Consider the following 14,142-nt stretch of genomic DNA (forward strand, 5'->3'; position numbering starts at 1 on the left):
AAAAGACGTTCCGTGTGTGCCGCTCTTTTAGAGAAATATACTCTTTTATTTCTGCCGAAGGGTCCAGGGACATTCTCTGCAGTGCACCAGTGCAGAGGGGGGAGAAGCCACTGAAATGCGCCGTCAGATCCAGCAGAGGTGAATGAACAGTCGTGGGAATTCAGCACAGTGAGCATGACCGTTCGGCTCCGAAGAGAAAATCTGAATGAGTGGTTGCATACCAGCTCCTTTTATACTCGTATGTCCGGGGGAGTGGCATGCAAATACCACTCGCCAATTTTCATTGGCCTTTTATCAAAGACCAGAGGTGTCTCGGGCTCCCAAGTGTGACCCCTAGTGTCACTACATCGACACAACGTCGAGTGAGTGACAGATAGGGAACATATATTAACAAAAACAAAAAATGAAACTGTAATATCTATAATGTCTTACAGTGATCATTGTGTAGTTTGATTAAATATGATTAACTTTGATTTTGCCATGAAAATAGCCAGTGATGCTGATATGGCAATAAAAATAAATTAATTAATTAAATATGATTGTAAAATGTGTATAGAAATTAAATAATTAAATAATAATTGTATTTTGAACCCCTGTGAGCAAGCTGAAGGCAAGGAGCACAAAACTCCATAAGATGTTGGTTAATGGAGAAAAATAACCTTGGGAGAAACTAGGCTCACTGTGGGGGCCAGTTCCCCTCTGGCTTAACAACATGAATATAATGCCAATATTAGTTATTTGTGTGCAGTGCAAGTCATGGTTTTAAATTAGTAAATTATTAACCAGCACTTGGTTTGGGAGATTAAAGGACATGATTTTTTCCTAAGTTTACAAACTGAGCAGCTTTATGAGAGAATTTTTGTAACGTTAGGTAAATGCAAATGAGCATTGACCTAATGTTACTTGGTTATGCCCCTCTCCCCCATTCTTTGTGGCAGTGGGTGAGTATCTGTGAATTTACAGTTTTATTGTTAGTATTTTTAATCTGGGCGGGAGCTTAGCACATGAAACAGTTAATGTACCCTCCCCCCCTCTCCACTGTGTGTCTTTCAACCACTGGTTGTGAACCACCTCCAGTTTGATCTCCTCCAGCTGCACTTTGCATGTAAAAGGTAATAATTCTATGGAACTTTCAAAGAAGTTGCTGTTTTCTTGGTATTATATAAGTAGCTAACACTTAAACAGTTTAAGTTTATAACTATTGTCTAGTTTGGTCGTGGTAAGATGGTTGTGCTGGTGGTGTCCATTGGTGGTGTCTTTTGACAGGGTTCCCGCGGATCCTTAAAAAGTCTTAAAATGTCTTAAATTCAGTTTTCCAAAATGTAAGGTCATTAAAAGTCTTCAATATCTTAACAATACAAAAAAGTCTTAATTATCATTTAAAGAGGTCTTTAATTTGGGGGGTGGAAAGACAGGAATTGTGATTTGACCTAATGTGATTATTAAACTTCAAAAGATTATGATTTAATTAAATAAATGCATGTGCTACATACTTGAAAACATGACTGTTGTATTTTCTCCAAGCACGTGGGGCCTTTGATTGTTTCCAGCAGTTGTAGAGCAGTTCACAATCATTAAACCATATCGGAAATTTATGACAAGCGATTACTAAAGATCAACTGTTGATGATGATATAGTGTTGATGAAATATGACAATGTTTACTTTTAATTGTTTATATTGCAAAACCTTGTAGATTATTGTATGAGTGCACATTTTATATCCCTTATTTGTTTGAATGAGCAGCATGAAGCAGTGATGCGCATACATTTCAAAATAAGAGTCCCCGGTGTATTTCAGCCTTTAAAGGTCAAATTTCCACGCAATGAAACAAATCTTTTTTTAATTATTTATTATTATTATTTAAAAGATTAATGTCTGACACATACTACGCCCAGCACATCACTCTGAATAATGAAGACAATGTAATCAAAATCATGGAAGAATGGCCTTACATATTTGAAGCAACCCATCTGCTCGATCACACAAAGAAACTGTTGTGATTTCCTATACAAACCAAATTGCTGAACCAAATTGAGAAGGGCAAGACCATCACTGAGTTTCTTGTGAGCAAGGGAATCACAGGAATGACTAATGACCCATTAAAACTCCTCCAGGGCCTTATGGAGAACCTTGCAGAGGAGCCAAAGGTGCTGCTACTAAACAAAGAAGCAAGCACACAGCATAAATGTTCTCATTTTTTTTTGGTTTAGTAGGTGGGGAAGGTAGAGATGCATTGATACCAATGTTACCACTGCCAATAGAGAGTCCTAAGCATTACAGGGAAATTCCACAGCAAAAAAAACATTTCACTAATTTAGTAGGTTGTGATTCAGCCCAACAAATATGTCTATGCAGCTGGATATAGTGTATTCCTTGTAGAATCCTTATATGCACTGCATCTAGCAATCCCTATCTGAGAGTTTATTTTCCCTCTGCCCATTCTGTCTTCACCTCTCACAGGATGCCTTAGCAGAGCTGCCAAGCACCCCATGTTATCATAGTTGCGGGTAAGGATATGCGTGTCTACTCTTAAACGTTGGGAAGTGATGCATATTTGTTTCATTGATTGGAAGATGTACTGACATTATTTACATGTTTTGCAAACCACAACATCAGCTGTCCTCTGGTTTCTGTCAGCTATATGTTCAGCCTCTTCTATGTGCTGAACATCATGTACCCCAAGGGAGCAGCCCTGACTCTGGAGTTTATCCATAAGTATGTTTTGACAATGTTCTTTGTCCATTTTATAGTATACTTCATTTTGCAGTGCCAAGTGACATGATATATTTTTTTGTGTTTGCCACAGGAGCCTTCAGGGTATAAATCCAGAATGTGGGTCTAAAGCAGAAAAGAAGGGCACAAAACCGTACAACATTCCACCAAAACTGCTTTGATTCCTGTCACATTTGGCAGCGTATTTATTATTTTTCCCATGATAGCTGTAAGGTGCATATGTATCGCTATTTCTAGCTTGATCTGCGCTCTGATCCTGAACTGTGTTGCATTTTCATTTGCCCCATGAAATTGGTCATTTTCAGTTTTACATGTTCATATCCCAACTGTTGAGGATGTCATGAAGTTTCATGTTGAAAAAATGTGGTTTATGGGTGTTTCAGTTATGTGAAACTCTGAAATGGGCCATTTTGACCCAAACTAGTCACTCATCTAAAACAATGATTTTTTTTTTTTGTTTTTTTTTCAGGGATGTCCTGATCAAGTTTTTTTTTTTTTTTTTTTTTTTTTATGATCTCGATCCAAGTCATTTGAGTATCTGCTGATACAGAGTCCTGATCCTATATTTGCATTTTCCTATATAATACAACTGCACAGTGCACACTTCAAGTATATAAAATCAATCCAATGTAGGTAAGGTAAGATATGCTTGGTAATTGAATAACTCTGCTTAAAAATAGCCTACATCACAGCTTTCCCTTAATGGTTTTATTTATTTTGTAACAAAAAAGGATCAGAATTTGACTGGGCTTAATATAGCCGATACTGATAAATTAAAATATGCCATGATTGGCTCCGATTTGTCCGATCAGGAAATCCCTTGTTTTGTTCAATTTAATAGTCCATACAGTTTTACTGTTGTAATACAACAATAATTTTACAAAAACCTTTATATGATAAAATAATTAAAAAATGAATAAATATGTACCATATTATGTGAGACCATTTATTTAATCTTAGAGAACAAAATATCCCTGTGTGTCTGTGACCAAAATGTCCGTAAAAAGCCCACCTAATGGCAGCACATCTCCAAGATGATACCTAGAGCTTTAGAGGGCTAACCCCCCACCTCCAGTGAAACACGGGGATCTATATTCAAGTGATCCCTGTGCTCTCCTAGTCTACAAATTGTAAGTTATCTTTGTCCCTGTCTATCTCTTTCTCACCCTGTCCCTCTCTATCTCTCTTAACAGTTCAAGTGTATTGTTAGTGTGTATTAGAAGTAATATTTTCCTTTGTTTTACAGCTGTAAAAGTAGCATCTGGCCAGTCAACCATAAAGTTGCAAGTTATCCCTGTCCCTGTCTGTTCTCTCCCTGTCTCTTGATATAGAAATCTCTTTATCTCTCCTTGCATCTCTGACACACAAGAAACAACCACAGTGTAATATTAGTATGTATTAGTAGTAATATTGTTCTTTGTTTTAGAGCCATTGAAGTAGCGTCTGGCGGGTCCATACTCAAACCACCCTCATGAACTGCTAGTCAACAAGTTGTAAGTTCTCTCTTTTTCTCTCCCTGTTTATCTCTCTGTCCCTGTCTCTCTCTCTCTCTCTCTCTCTCTCTCTCTCTCTCTCTCTGACCCCAGCTATCTCTCTCCCTCCCTCTCTAACTCTAAATCTCTCTCCTTGCCTCTCTGACACACAAACAACCACATTTCAAGTATAATGTTAGTGTAACTTTGTTCTTTGTTTTACAGCCATTTAAGTATGGCAGGTTAATCGTTAAAAGGGAACAACGGCCATTTTTGGAAAATGTATATTATTTAGGGGGTATTTCAACATGCTAGAAAAAATCCCACACTGTACTCATGCCTGCGTGTTCATTGAGAACTGGGTGGTTGAATATTGTTGTAACTGTGGTAGCTGAAGGTCAGGTGTTTGAGTCTGATGGAGCTGTAGGTGCTGTTGTTAAAAGGCATAGAGGTCTTTTTTTTCCAAGAGCGAGGGTTTGCAGTCGACTGAAGTCTCTTTTAAACTCTTCCAGTTTTGTCATGACCCTTGAACCATTACTGTGTTGTAGAGGTTGATGTTGAATTGTTGAAAGGATTTATTGCCAATCATTTTAAGGTCATTATATTGCTCACGGAGAGTGAAATGCCAAACTTCTGGGTGCTCTCTGCAAAGAAAAGCAGGTCTGTTATTACTGCTCTGTCACCTTGCCTTTTAAAGTCTGCTCCGAGTGTCTCAGGGTGATCTCTGAGCAGCTTGATTCAGTATTTCTTCCTCCCTGCTTCACTGGTAATGTTCTCTGGGTAGTGGATCACCAGAATATCTAGACTCCATCCATCTGGTTGTTGTTGTTTTGGGTCCATTTTTCCAATTGAGAAAAAATTAAAAAAAATAAAAAAAATAAATAAATAAATACTGCTGTGTTCTCCACTTTCTTTATATACAGAGCTAAGCTGCTTACATGGATGTACTAGAAGTCCAGTTTTTCTTTAAATAAAAATATTCATACCCCTCAGGAATGTTCTGTAGTTAATCCTTATTCTTGTTTCTTTCATTTTCTTATCTTTGTTGTTGCTTCCCTCCTTATTTTGCTGTCCTTTTTAGTAGTTTAGTCCTGGTTTAGGTCTGAGATTCCATGGCAGTTGGTCGCTGACAGTTGACAGTTGGGGCTTTTGCAAATTAGCTTGCTAGGTAGCTAGCTTCGGCCACCGTTTTGTCTACTGATTTTAGTTTACTGGTTTCTCAGATTGACTTGTAATTTGCCAACTTTGTTCTCAAATTCTTTAAGTTTAATTTAATATAAAACTTACCATTAAACTTGATTTAAAAGCAATTAAATTATTTGCTGAAGTAGGAGCTAATGTTTTGTTGCTTCTTTCTCTTGGTTGCCTTGGTTCTTATTATCACTTGGTTCTCTCTGTCCCTGCCTGTCTTTCTCTCCCTTTCCTTGTCTCTATCTCTCTGTCCCATTCTCTGTCTATTTCCCCTCTTCTTAGTATCTCCTTCTCTCGCTCTTTCCATCTCTTCTGACCTCTTCCTATCTGTCCCTCTGTCTCTCTTTTTCTCCATCTCTTTGTCTCTCCCTGTCAGACAGTCTCTTTCTTTCTCTGTTCCTCGCTCTCCCTCTCCCTCTCGCTATTTCTTTTTCTCTCTTTCTGTGGAAGTATTTATTCATTCTAATATTTTTTTTTTGTTATTTTCTTTTTCTTTTTTTTAAACAGCCATTGAAATCAGTCTGGTGGCTCAAGACATATCCTCTGAGGAATTTAATGCACGTTTTTTTTTTTTTTTTTTTTTGACACTTTCTGATTGTCTCTTTTAATTGTTGTGTCAGTGACAATCAGTAACGTATTTTTCTATTTCTTTTACAGCCATCGTCTTACCTGCAGACAAGAAGTAAATTCACCCATCCCTACCTTTCTGTAAAAACTTTCTTCCCTTGCAAATTTTCCTATAATTTAATCAGTGGATGTAATTTGTTTGTTTGTTTTTAATGTTAAGAGAGACTGTAATGAATTAGCAAACTTGGAACACTTTACAGATAAGAAACATTTCCCTTTGGGACATATGTTTTTGTCCATAGTATTTTAGTTTAGTATTTTTACGGAATTGTGAAAGATCTATAAGTTAATAAAAAAATCTGTTTTTATCACAGAAGAGTAGTTTGAATTTTTTTTAACAAAAGTTATTATCACTGTAGGTACACTGTTAACTAACAGAAAAGTTCAATTTTTATTTACTGTAGGTAAACCATAAATTAACAGAAAATTTCCATGTTTTTAATTACAGGACAAAGTCCGGGTAATGAGCTGTCAGTATATTTTCAATTATTTTCCAGTTTTATTTAACATTTGTAGTTTTTATACTGTAGATACACCACTGAATAATAGAAAATGTCCTGTTTTTTACTATAGATACAACATTGAATAACAGAAAATGTCCTGTTTTTTACTATAGATACAACATTGAATAACAGAAAATGTCCTGTTTTTTGTTTTTTGTTTTTTTACTATAAATACAACATTAAATAATAGAAAATGTCCTGTTTTTTACTATAGATACACCATTAAATAACAGAAAATGTCCTTTTTGTTGTTGTTGTTTTTTACTGTGGGCACACTGTCAATTAACAGAATATTTCTGTTTTTTAATTATGGGACAAAGTCCAGGTAATGAGCTGCCAGTACTTTTTCTGTTATTTTACAGATTTATTTCTTAGAGTGCAGACAGGTGAGGATGGAGGACTATGCACCGGATCAAGACCCTGTCATGGCCAGCCCAATCTCCAGACCTGTACTCCATTGAAAACCTCTGGAATGTGATCAAGAGGAAGATGGATGGCCACAAGCCATCAAACAATGCCAAGCTGCTTGAATGTTTGCATGTGATAGACTGGTAGAGAGCATGCCAAGATGCATGAAAACTAAGATTGAAAATTAAGGTTATTCCACCAAATATTGATTTCTGAACTTTTCCTAAGTTAAAACATTAGTACTGTGTTGTTTAAAAATGAATATAAACTTGTTTTCTTGCCATTATTGGAGGTCTGAAAACACTGCATCTTTTATGTTATTTTGACCAGTTGTCATGTTCTGCAAATAAATGCTATAAATGACAATATTTTTATTTGAAATTTGGGAGAAATGTTGTCAGTACTTTAAAGAATAAAACTAAAATGTTCATTTTACTGAAACACATACTTATAAATAGTAAATCCAGAGAAACTTATAATTTTGCAGTGGTTTCTTCTTTTTTTCCAGAGCTGTATATATACTGTGTATATATATATATATATATATATATAAGCATATAACGATACAAATTTCACGATACGATACAATATGATACGAGCACCCACAAATGTTTCTCTCAAATGTATTCAAGGATTCAACATAAATGTTTTTTAAATCATAAATGCCACAGAAGTGTCTGACACTGGCAACAAAAAAAACTTAAACAACAGCACTGCATTTATTCTCTTAGATTGTTGAGAAAAACTCATATGTTTTTCTTGAGAAAATAAGTTTGTCAACAGTCTAGTCATTTATATTTGTATAGCATTTTTCACAATACACATAGTTTCAAAGCAGCTTTATAGAAAAGCATGCCTTGTTGTCTTAAAGCCCCCTGTGATCAAGCTGAAGTGACTGTATTAAGGGAAAAACTACTCCAATATTATTTAGTGTCGGGGGGAAAAAAACTGGAGAGGAACCTGACATCTGTTTCTACGATATATGTACATAATCCACTATTATATAGCAGCTTAAGCAAAAATCGATCGGCACATATATTTTTAATTTAATTTATTTTTTTAATATTTTTGCCCTCTTCCCTATTTTCACTTTGCATGTAAACTTTACCGCTGTTATTACCAGTTTATAACATGTGTGCAAGTGTTGTTCTCAAAGCTGTTCACATTTTGAAGTCAAAAGCAGATAATTATAAGTCTCGTGTAGGCTAATCATGGGTTTCTTACGTTGTCTGTTTTTTGAATACGCAGTTTTTTGATAGTTATGACTCATAACTTATGAGCGTCTTGCTGTGCTATTACACTCAGTGTCTGCTGCTGTTTCTGCCTCACAAAACCACTGATTTGCGCGATGATGTCGGCGTAAATAAAACGACATGATGTACTGTAGCACCAGGACATGACACTGTTGTTTGGCAAACTCGACAAGCTGTACCACTACAGATGGTGTTTTGCCATCGATATTCTCGCCTATGTACTGTTTTACACCACACGCAGAAGCAGAGCAGAAGTAGCACGTAAGCTGCAGTGGCACTGGAGTATCAGCATTGAGTCAATATTTGCTGGGCTGCTCGCACTGAATTAACGCACCAGCGCACTGTTGTTTGACATCATGAAGATGACTTGACACGAAAAAGTATATATTGCACAGAATAAGCAAGATCACTTGATCTTCCACCTGGACAAATATGAATCTGTAGTTTGCATCTGTCATTGCAAGAAGGACAATAGAGAATGTTCTCTTATAATTGAAAAACAAGCTTCCAGAACGTGCAGGTGCGACTATGGTGACATGTTTGCTGTCGATGGCACTTAGGCAGTTTGGAAAGTTCCAATTTGACCAGAAATCTGAGGCAATGTCTCTCCACATGTCTTCAGCTGGAGGAGGGAACTGTGTTGTCATAATTTTTCTCTCAATTGTCCTACAAGTCCAGTGGACCGACTGACTTACAGTGCATATCCCAAGCTGATATTCAAATGCCAGTCTAGTGAAGCTTTCCCCTGTACCTAGGAATCTGTGGAAGACATAGATAATTGTTTGGTTGTTACAGTTTGTTTTTTGATTGTTTTCTTTTACAGTGAGTGAATGCAAGTGGAGGTGGAAGATTCTTCGGGATGCATTTGTTAGAAACAGGAAGAAAAAAAACTGCCTAGAGTTTCCGCTGGTGGAACCGTCAAGGAATGGAGATATAAGAAAGAAATGTCTTTCCTGCTACCCCATATGCAAGCCAGAAGGTAAATATGCTATATAACTTTTGTTAACAGCATAACATAGCCAATAATCAAAGTCGAGACAACAATAAATGTACAGTTGTAACAAAGTATTCTGAATTTGCATTTAAAGAAGTAATAAAAGATTTATGAACAAAATCCAATTCAGAAAAACTATAAAAATAACAGCTGTAGTATTTATTTAGTTCCAGAAACACTCTTCAGCCAGAGGAGGAAGCTTTGGATATGACTGTGACTGAGGAGGATTTGGAGCCTGAGCTATCAGGACTCTCAAGTCCACCCTCTGCATTCTGTACTGTCCAAAGGTCTGCAACCCCCACTCCCTCAGCTGCTCAGAGATCTGCCACCCCCACACTACCATTAACAACTCCAAGATCTGGCAATCCCACACCACTGTTATCAGCTCAGAGATCTGACACCCCCACCCCACATCCAAGAGTACAAGCTCTAATGAATGAAAGTCAGCAGCCAAGACAGAAAATTAGGAGAAATGTTTTACCCACTGCAGCAAAGCTTTTGGACATTATAACACAACCTATCACTTCATCCCCACCATACGTCCCCAGACAGGAGGATGAGATGTATAGCTTTGCCCTGAGATTAGTACCTAAACTAAACAGGCTGCATCCCAGAAACCAAACCAGTGCTCAAATTTATATCCTCAACTATTTGTCAGACTTACAATTGGAAGAAGGAATCTGAGACAGCAACACTCAACAACACCAACAGTTTTGTCAAGTGTAAGCAGCCATTGCCCACAAACATCAGAATTTCAACAGTACCACCCCACTCCCTCCTACCATGAAGGCCAGAGTGAGCACCACCACATGAGTCATCTAGTTGTATCATTTTACATAGTACAGGGGGAATCTCCTCAACCACCACCAGTGTGCAGCATCCACCTGGATGATGCGACGGCAGCCATGGTGCGCCAGTTCGCTCACCACACACCAGCTATTGGTGGAGAGGTGAGTAGAGTGATGTAGCCAATTCAGAGTTGGACATTATTAGGAGGCCATGATAGATAAGGGCCAATGGGGGGAATTTGGCCAGGACACCGGGGTTACACCCCTACTCTTTACGAGAAGTGCCCTGGGATTTTTAATGACCATAGAGAGTCAGGACAGTTTAACGTCTCATCCGAAAGACAGTGCTTTTTTTTTTTTACAGTATAGTAATCATGATTATTCCAGTTATTGAGTCTTTATTAAAAATATGAGTAGACTTTCTAAATATCTGTTTGTTTAGTATGTTGTTTTGCAACATTGTTTAGCATGACCTGTAATGTCTCTATATATCTATACAGCAGAAGAGAGAGTGGAAGTGAGAAAAAAGTAACGCTAATATAAAGTAATATCTGCATGGCTGTTTGGTAATGTATGTGCATACACTTCTAGTTTGGAAAAAATAAAAATATTGTTCCTTATAAACTTTCTTGTTTGATTAGAATTGCTTGTCAAGTTATTTCTATGGAATTTAGTAATTAGATGTAAGTTTAAATTCAGAGACAACCTTGCAAAGTACACTACAGTATACACTAATAGTACCTTTGATAATTGTTTACAGTACACAATATGTTTCTAAATAGTTTATAAAATAAATAACTATTGTCGTTACCTCAGTGTAATCTGGGTTCGATGGCTGCCCAATAATTTGTGGTTTGTCTTGTGAGGTCAGCACCAACCAGAGAAAGAAGATTGTCCATTTGCTCTGCAGTCATCCTGAAATATTTCAAGTGCCGGTCATTGTCGAGGCGCAGTTCAGCAATGAGTTGGTAAAAAGTACTAAACTCTCTCCTGCGCTGGTTGACTGGACCCAAAATCTTTGTCCTTCTCTGTAACCTTCTAAGCAAAAGATAAAGCACGATGGCCTTTCTTCTGTCCACGACTCGTACTAAATAAAAAACAATAGAAATTGAAGTATTTCGATTATAATGTCACTATTGCCAGAAAGTGCAAACAGTCATTAAAGCTTATTAAATTATTTCTAGGTGATCAATTTACAATATGTCTCTTTATATAGAATATAAGATTGAGTGTTCCTCCAAGACCTATTGATCAACACAACCGATGCTTCATCTACATATATACTGTTTTTTTTTTTTTTAAGTAATCTACCTAGCATTGCCTATTTATTTGGTTCTATAAAATATTTATTTATTTATTTATTATTAATTATTTATTAATTTAATGCATTTCTTATTTCCAGTTCATCAGTGGGAATATACTGTTGAAAGCTATATTTCCACATTCTACCCAGAATTGTTTGGTGAAATTGAGACACATTGAGAAAGATAATCAAATGTAATTAAATAATAATAATAAAAAAATTACATCCTATTATTTTTTCTCTACATTTGATTGTTTACACATCCTGAGGTACATGAAATTATTTGTCATTTCATCTCTTTTTTGTTTGGAAAAAGAGTCTCTTTTTCCAAACAAAACCTCTCCCCCACCTTCAACTCAGACAGGTGGGGCAGAGATCAGATATGCAAGAGAACGGGCTCAAACCAAAGAGGCTGTGGAAGGAGGACGAGGCAGGTGCATAATCATTCTTCCATGGCCGCAGACACTTTGGCTTTGTGAAAACAGCAGCACAGTGGCAAATATCTGCTTCTATTCATCCCAGCACATGCTGCTGGCAGCAAAAGCCCCAGGCATAATTAGAGAGCTCAGCCAAAACCACGAGTGGCTGTCGCTGAGCTGCCGCTGTCTAGGTAACGGTGGAATGACTTGCGCCAGTGTCCTTTTGTTATGAGGAGGAGCCCAGGCACTACTGCTGGTCCCTTTCTCTTATCCCGATGGGTCTGGGCTCTTTAATCCCCAATCTGAGGCCTTTTCAAACAAATAAGCAATTATTAAAGGAATAAAGGTGGAAAAAAGAGATGGAAAATCAGGAGAGAGAGGTAGAGATTCAAGAGGTTCAAAGAAAGAGGGAGCAAAGAAATAAGGGATGAAATAAAAAGGAAGGGAGGGGTGCAAAAAATAACTGACAGAAAAAACTGCAGAAAATCTTTTTCTGAAGCAGTTGTTTTGCCTGGTTTTCCAGTATAAATAGGTAAACGTCCTTAAAACAAAACATAACAAAAATCTAATTGCCCCTAGTTTCATTTTATATATATATATATATATATATATATATATATATATATATATATATATATATATATATATATATATATATATATACTTGACTTTTTAAAGTATTGGTGGCCAAAAGTTTAGAAATAATATCTTATGGAAAGAAATTGGTACTTTTATTCACCAAAGTGGCATTCAACTGATCACAAAGTATAGTCAGGACAATACTGATGTTAAAAACAGCAACAGAACTATTTGAAAAAAAAGTCATTTTTGATCAAATCTAGACAGGCCCCATTTCCAGCAGCCATCACTCCAACACCTTATCCTTGAGTAATCATGCTAAATTGCTAATTTGGTACTAGAAAATCACTTGCCATTATATCAAACACAGTTGAAAGCTATTTGGTTTGTTAAATGAAGCTTAACATTGTCTTTGTGTTTGTTTTTGAGTTACCACAGTATGCAATAGACTGGCATGTCTTAAGGTCAATGCTAGGTAAAAAATGGCAAAAAAAAACAAAAAAACAAAAAAAGGAAACAGCTTTCTCTAGAAACTCATTAGTCAATCATTGTTTTGAGGAATGAAGGCTATACAATGCTTGAAATTGCCAAAAAAACAAAAAACAAACAAACAAACAAACAAAAAACAATAAAAATAAAAGAAAACTGAAGATTTCATACAAAGGTGTACACTACAGTCTTCAAAGACAAAGGACATCTGGCTCTAACAAGGACAGAAAGAGATGTGGAAGGCCCAGATGTACAACTAAACAAGAGGATGAGTACATCAGAGTCTCTAGTTTGAGAAATAGACACCTCACATGTCCTCAGCTGACAGCTTCATTGAATTCTACCCGCTCAACACCAGTTTCATGTACAACAGTAAAGAGAAGACTCAGGGGTGCAGGCCTTATGGGAAGAATTGTAAAGAAAAAGCCACTTTTGAAACAGAAAAACAAAAAGAAAATGTTAGAGTGGGCAAAGAAACACAGACATTGGACAATAGATAATTAGAAAAGAGTGTTATGGATCTTAAACCCACTGAGCTTTTGTGGGATCAGCTAGACTGTAATGTGCGTGAGAAGTGCCCGACAAGACAGCCACATCTATGGCAAGTGCTACAGGAAGTGTGGGGTGAAATGTCTCCTGAGTATCTGGACAAACTGACCGCTAGAATGTTAAGGATCTGCAAAGCTGTCATTGTTGCACTTGGAGGATTTTTTTGATGAGAACTCTTTGAAGTAGTTTTAGAAGTCTGAATATTTTTTATTTATTTTTTAAATTGTAATAGTAATTGTTCACGTTATTAATGTTCTGACTATACATTGTGTTCAGTTGAATGCCACTTTGGTGAATAAAAGTACCAATTTCTTTCCATAAGATCAAAATCTGTACATTATTCCAAACTGTTTACAATAAGGAACTTACAATGGAAGTGAATGGGGCCAGTCCATACATTCTAAAATACACATCCTTTCAACAGTATAGCCACAAGACATAAGCATTATACATGTTTAATTTTCGTGTGATAAAATCACTTTATCTGTGTAAAACTTTATTTGTGTAAAGGTTTATCCAATATTACAATTTTGTTGTTAATGGATGTGAGCATATTTTTACTGGAAAACAAGATAAAAATGCTTTAATCAAGAATAGGATTTTGTGCACTTAAGACTCAGAGAGTAAAAAAAAAAAAAACAATAAATAAAACATCCCACCTGCTCCCAATGCATTAGTGCTGCACTGAAATCTTTTGATGGAGCAGCGTGAGTTGTTTTGCATGATAAATGATGCGTGCTGTGCTGGTGTCTTGTACATGCAGAAAGTCCAATCAGAGGCAGGTGCATGGCCTGTAGAACTGTATAACTCACACTGTATTTCTCACTGAACAC

General features: G+C 36.6%; 1 long non-coding RNA gene across 1 annotated transcript; it reads left to right on the forward strand.

Moving 5' to 3' along the window:
* Positions 1 to 4,010: 4,010 nt before the first annotated feature.
* On the forward strand, positions 4,011 to 7,044 carry LOC127453353 (uncharacterized). The gene is made up of 4 exons (XR_007899402.1): positions 4,011 to 4,227; positions 6,055 to 6,079; positions 6,473 to 6,494; positions 6,890 to 7,044. It is a non-coding gene; the product is annotated as an uncharacterized LOC127453353 (long non-coding RNA).
* Positions 7,045 to 14,142: the final 7,098 nt, after the last annotated feature.

The sequence above is a fragment of the Myxocyprinus asiaticus genome, chromosome 15, assembly GCF_019703515.2.
Source record: "Myxocyprinus asiaticus isolate MX2 ecotype Aquarium Trade chromosome 15, UBuf_Myxa_2, whole genome shotgun sequence".
NCBI lineage: Eukaryota > Metazoa > Chordata > Actinopteri > Cypriniformes > Catostomidae > Myxocyprinus > Myxocyprinus asiaticus.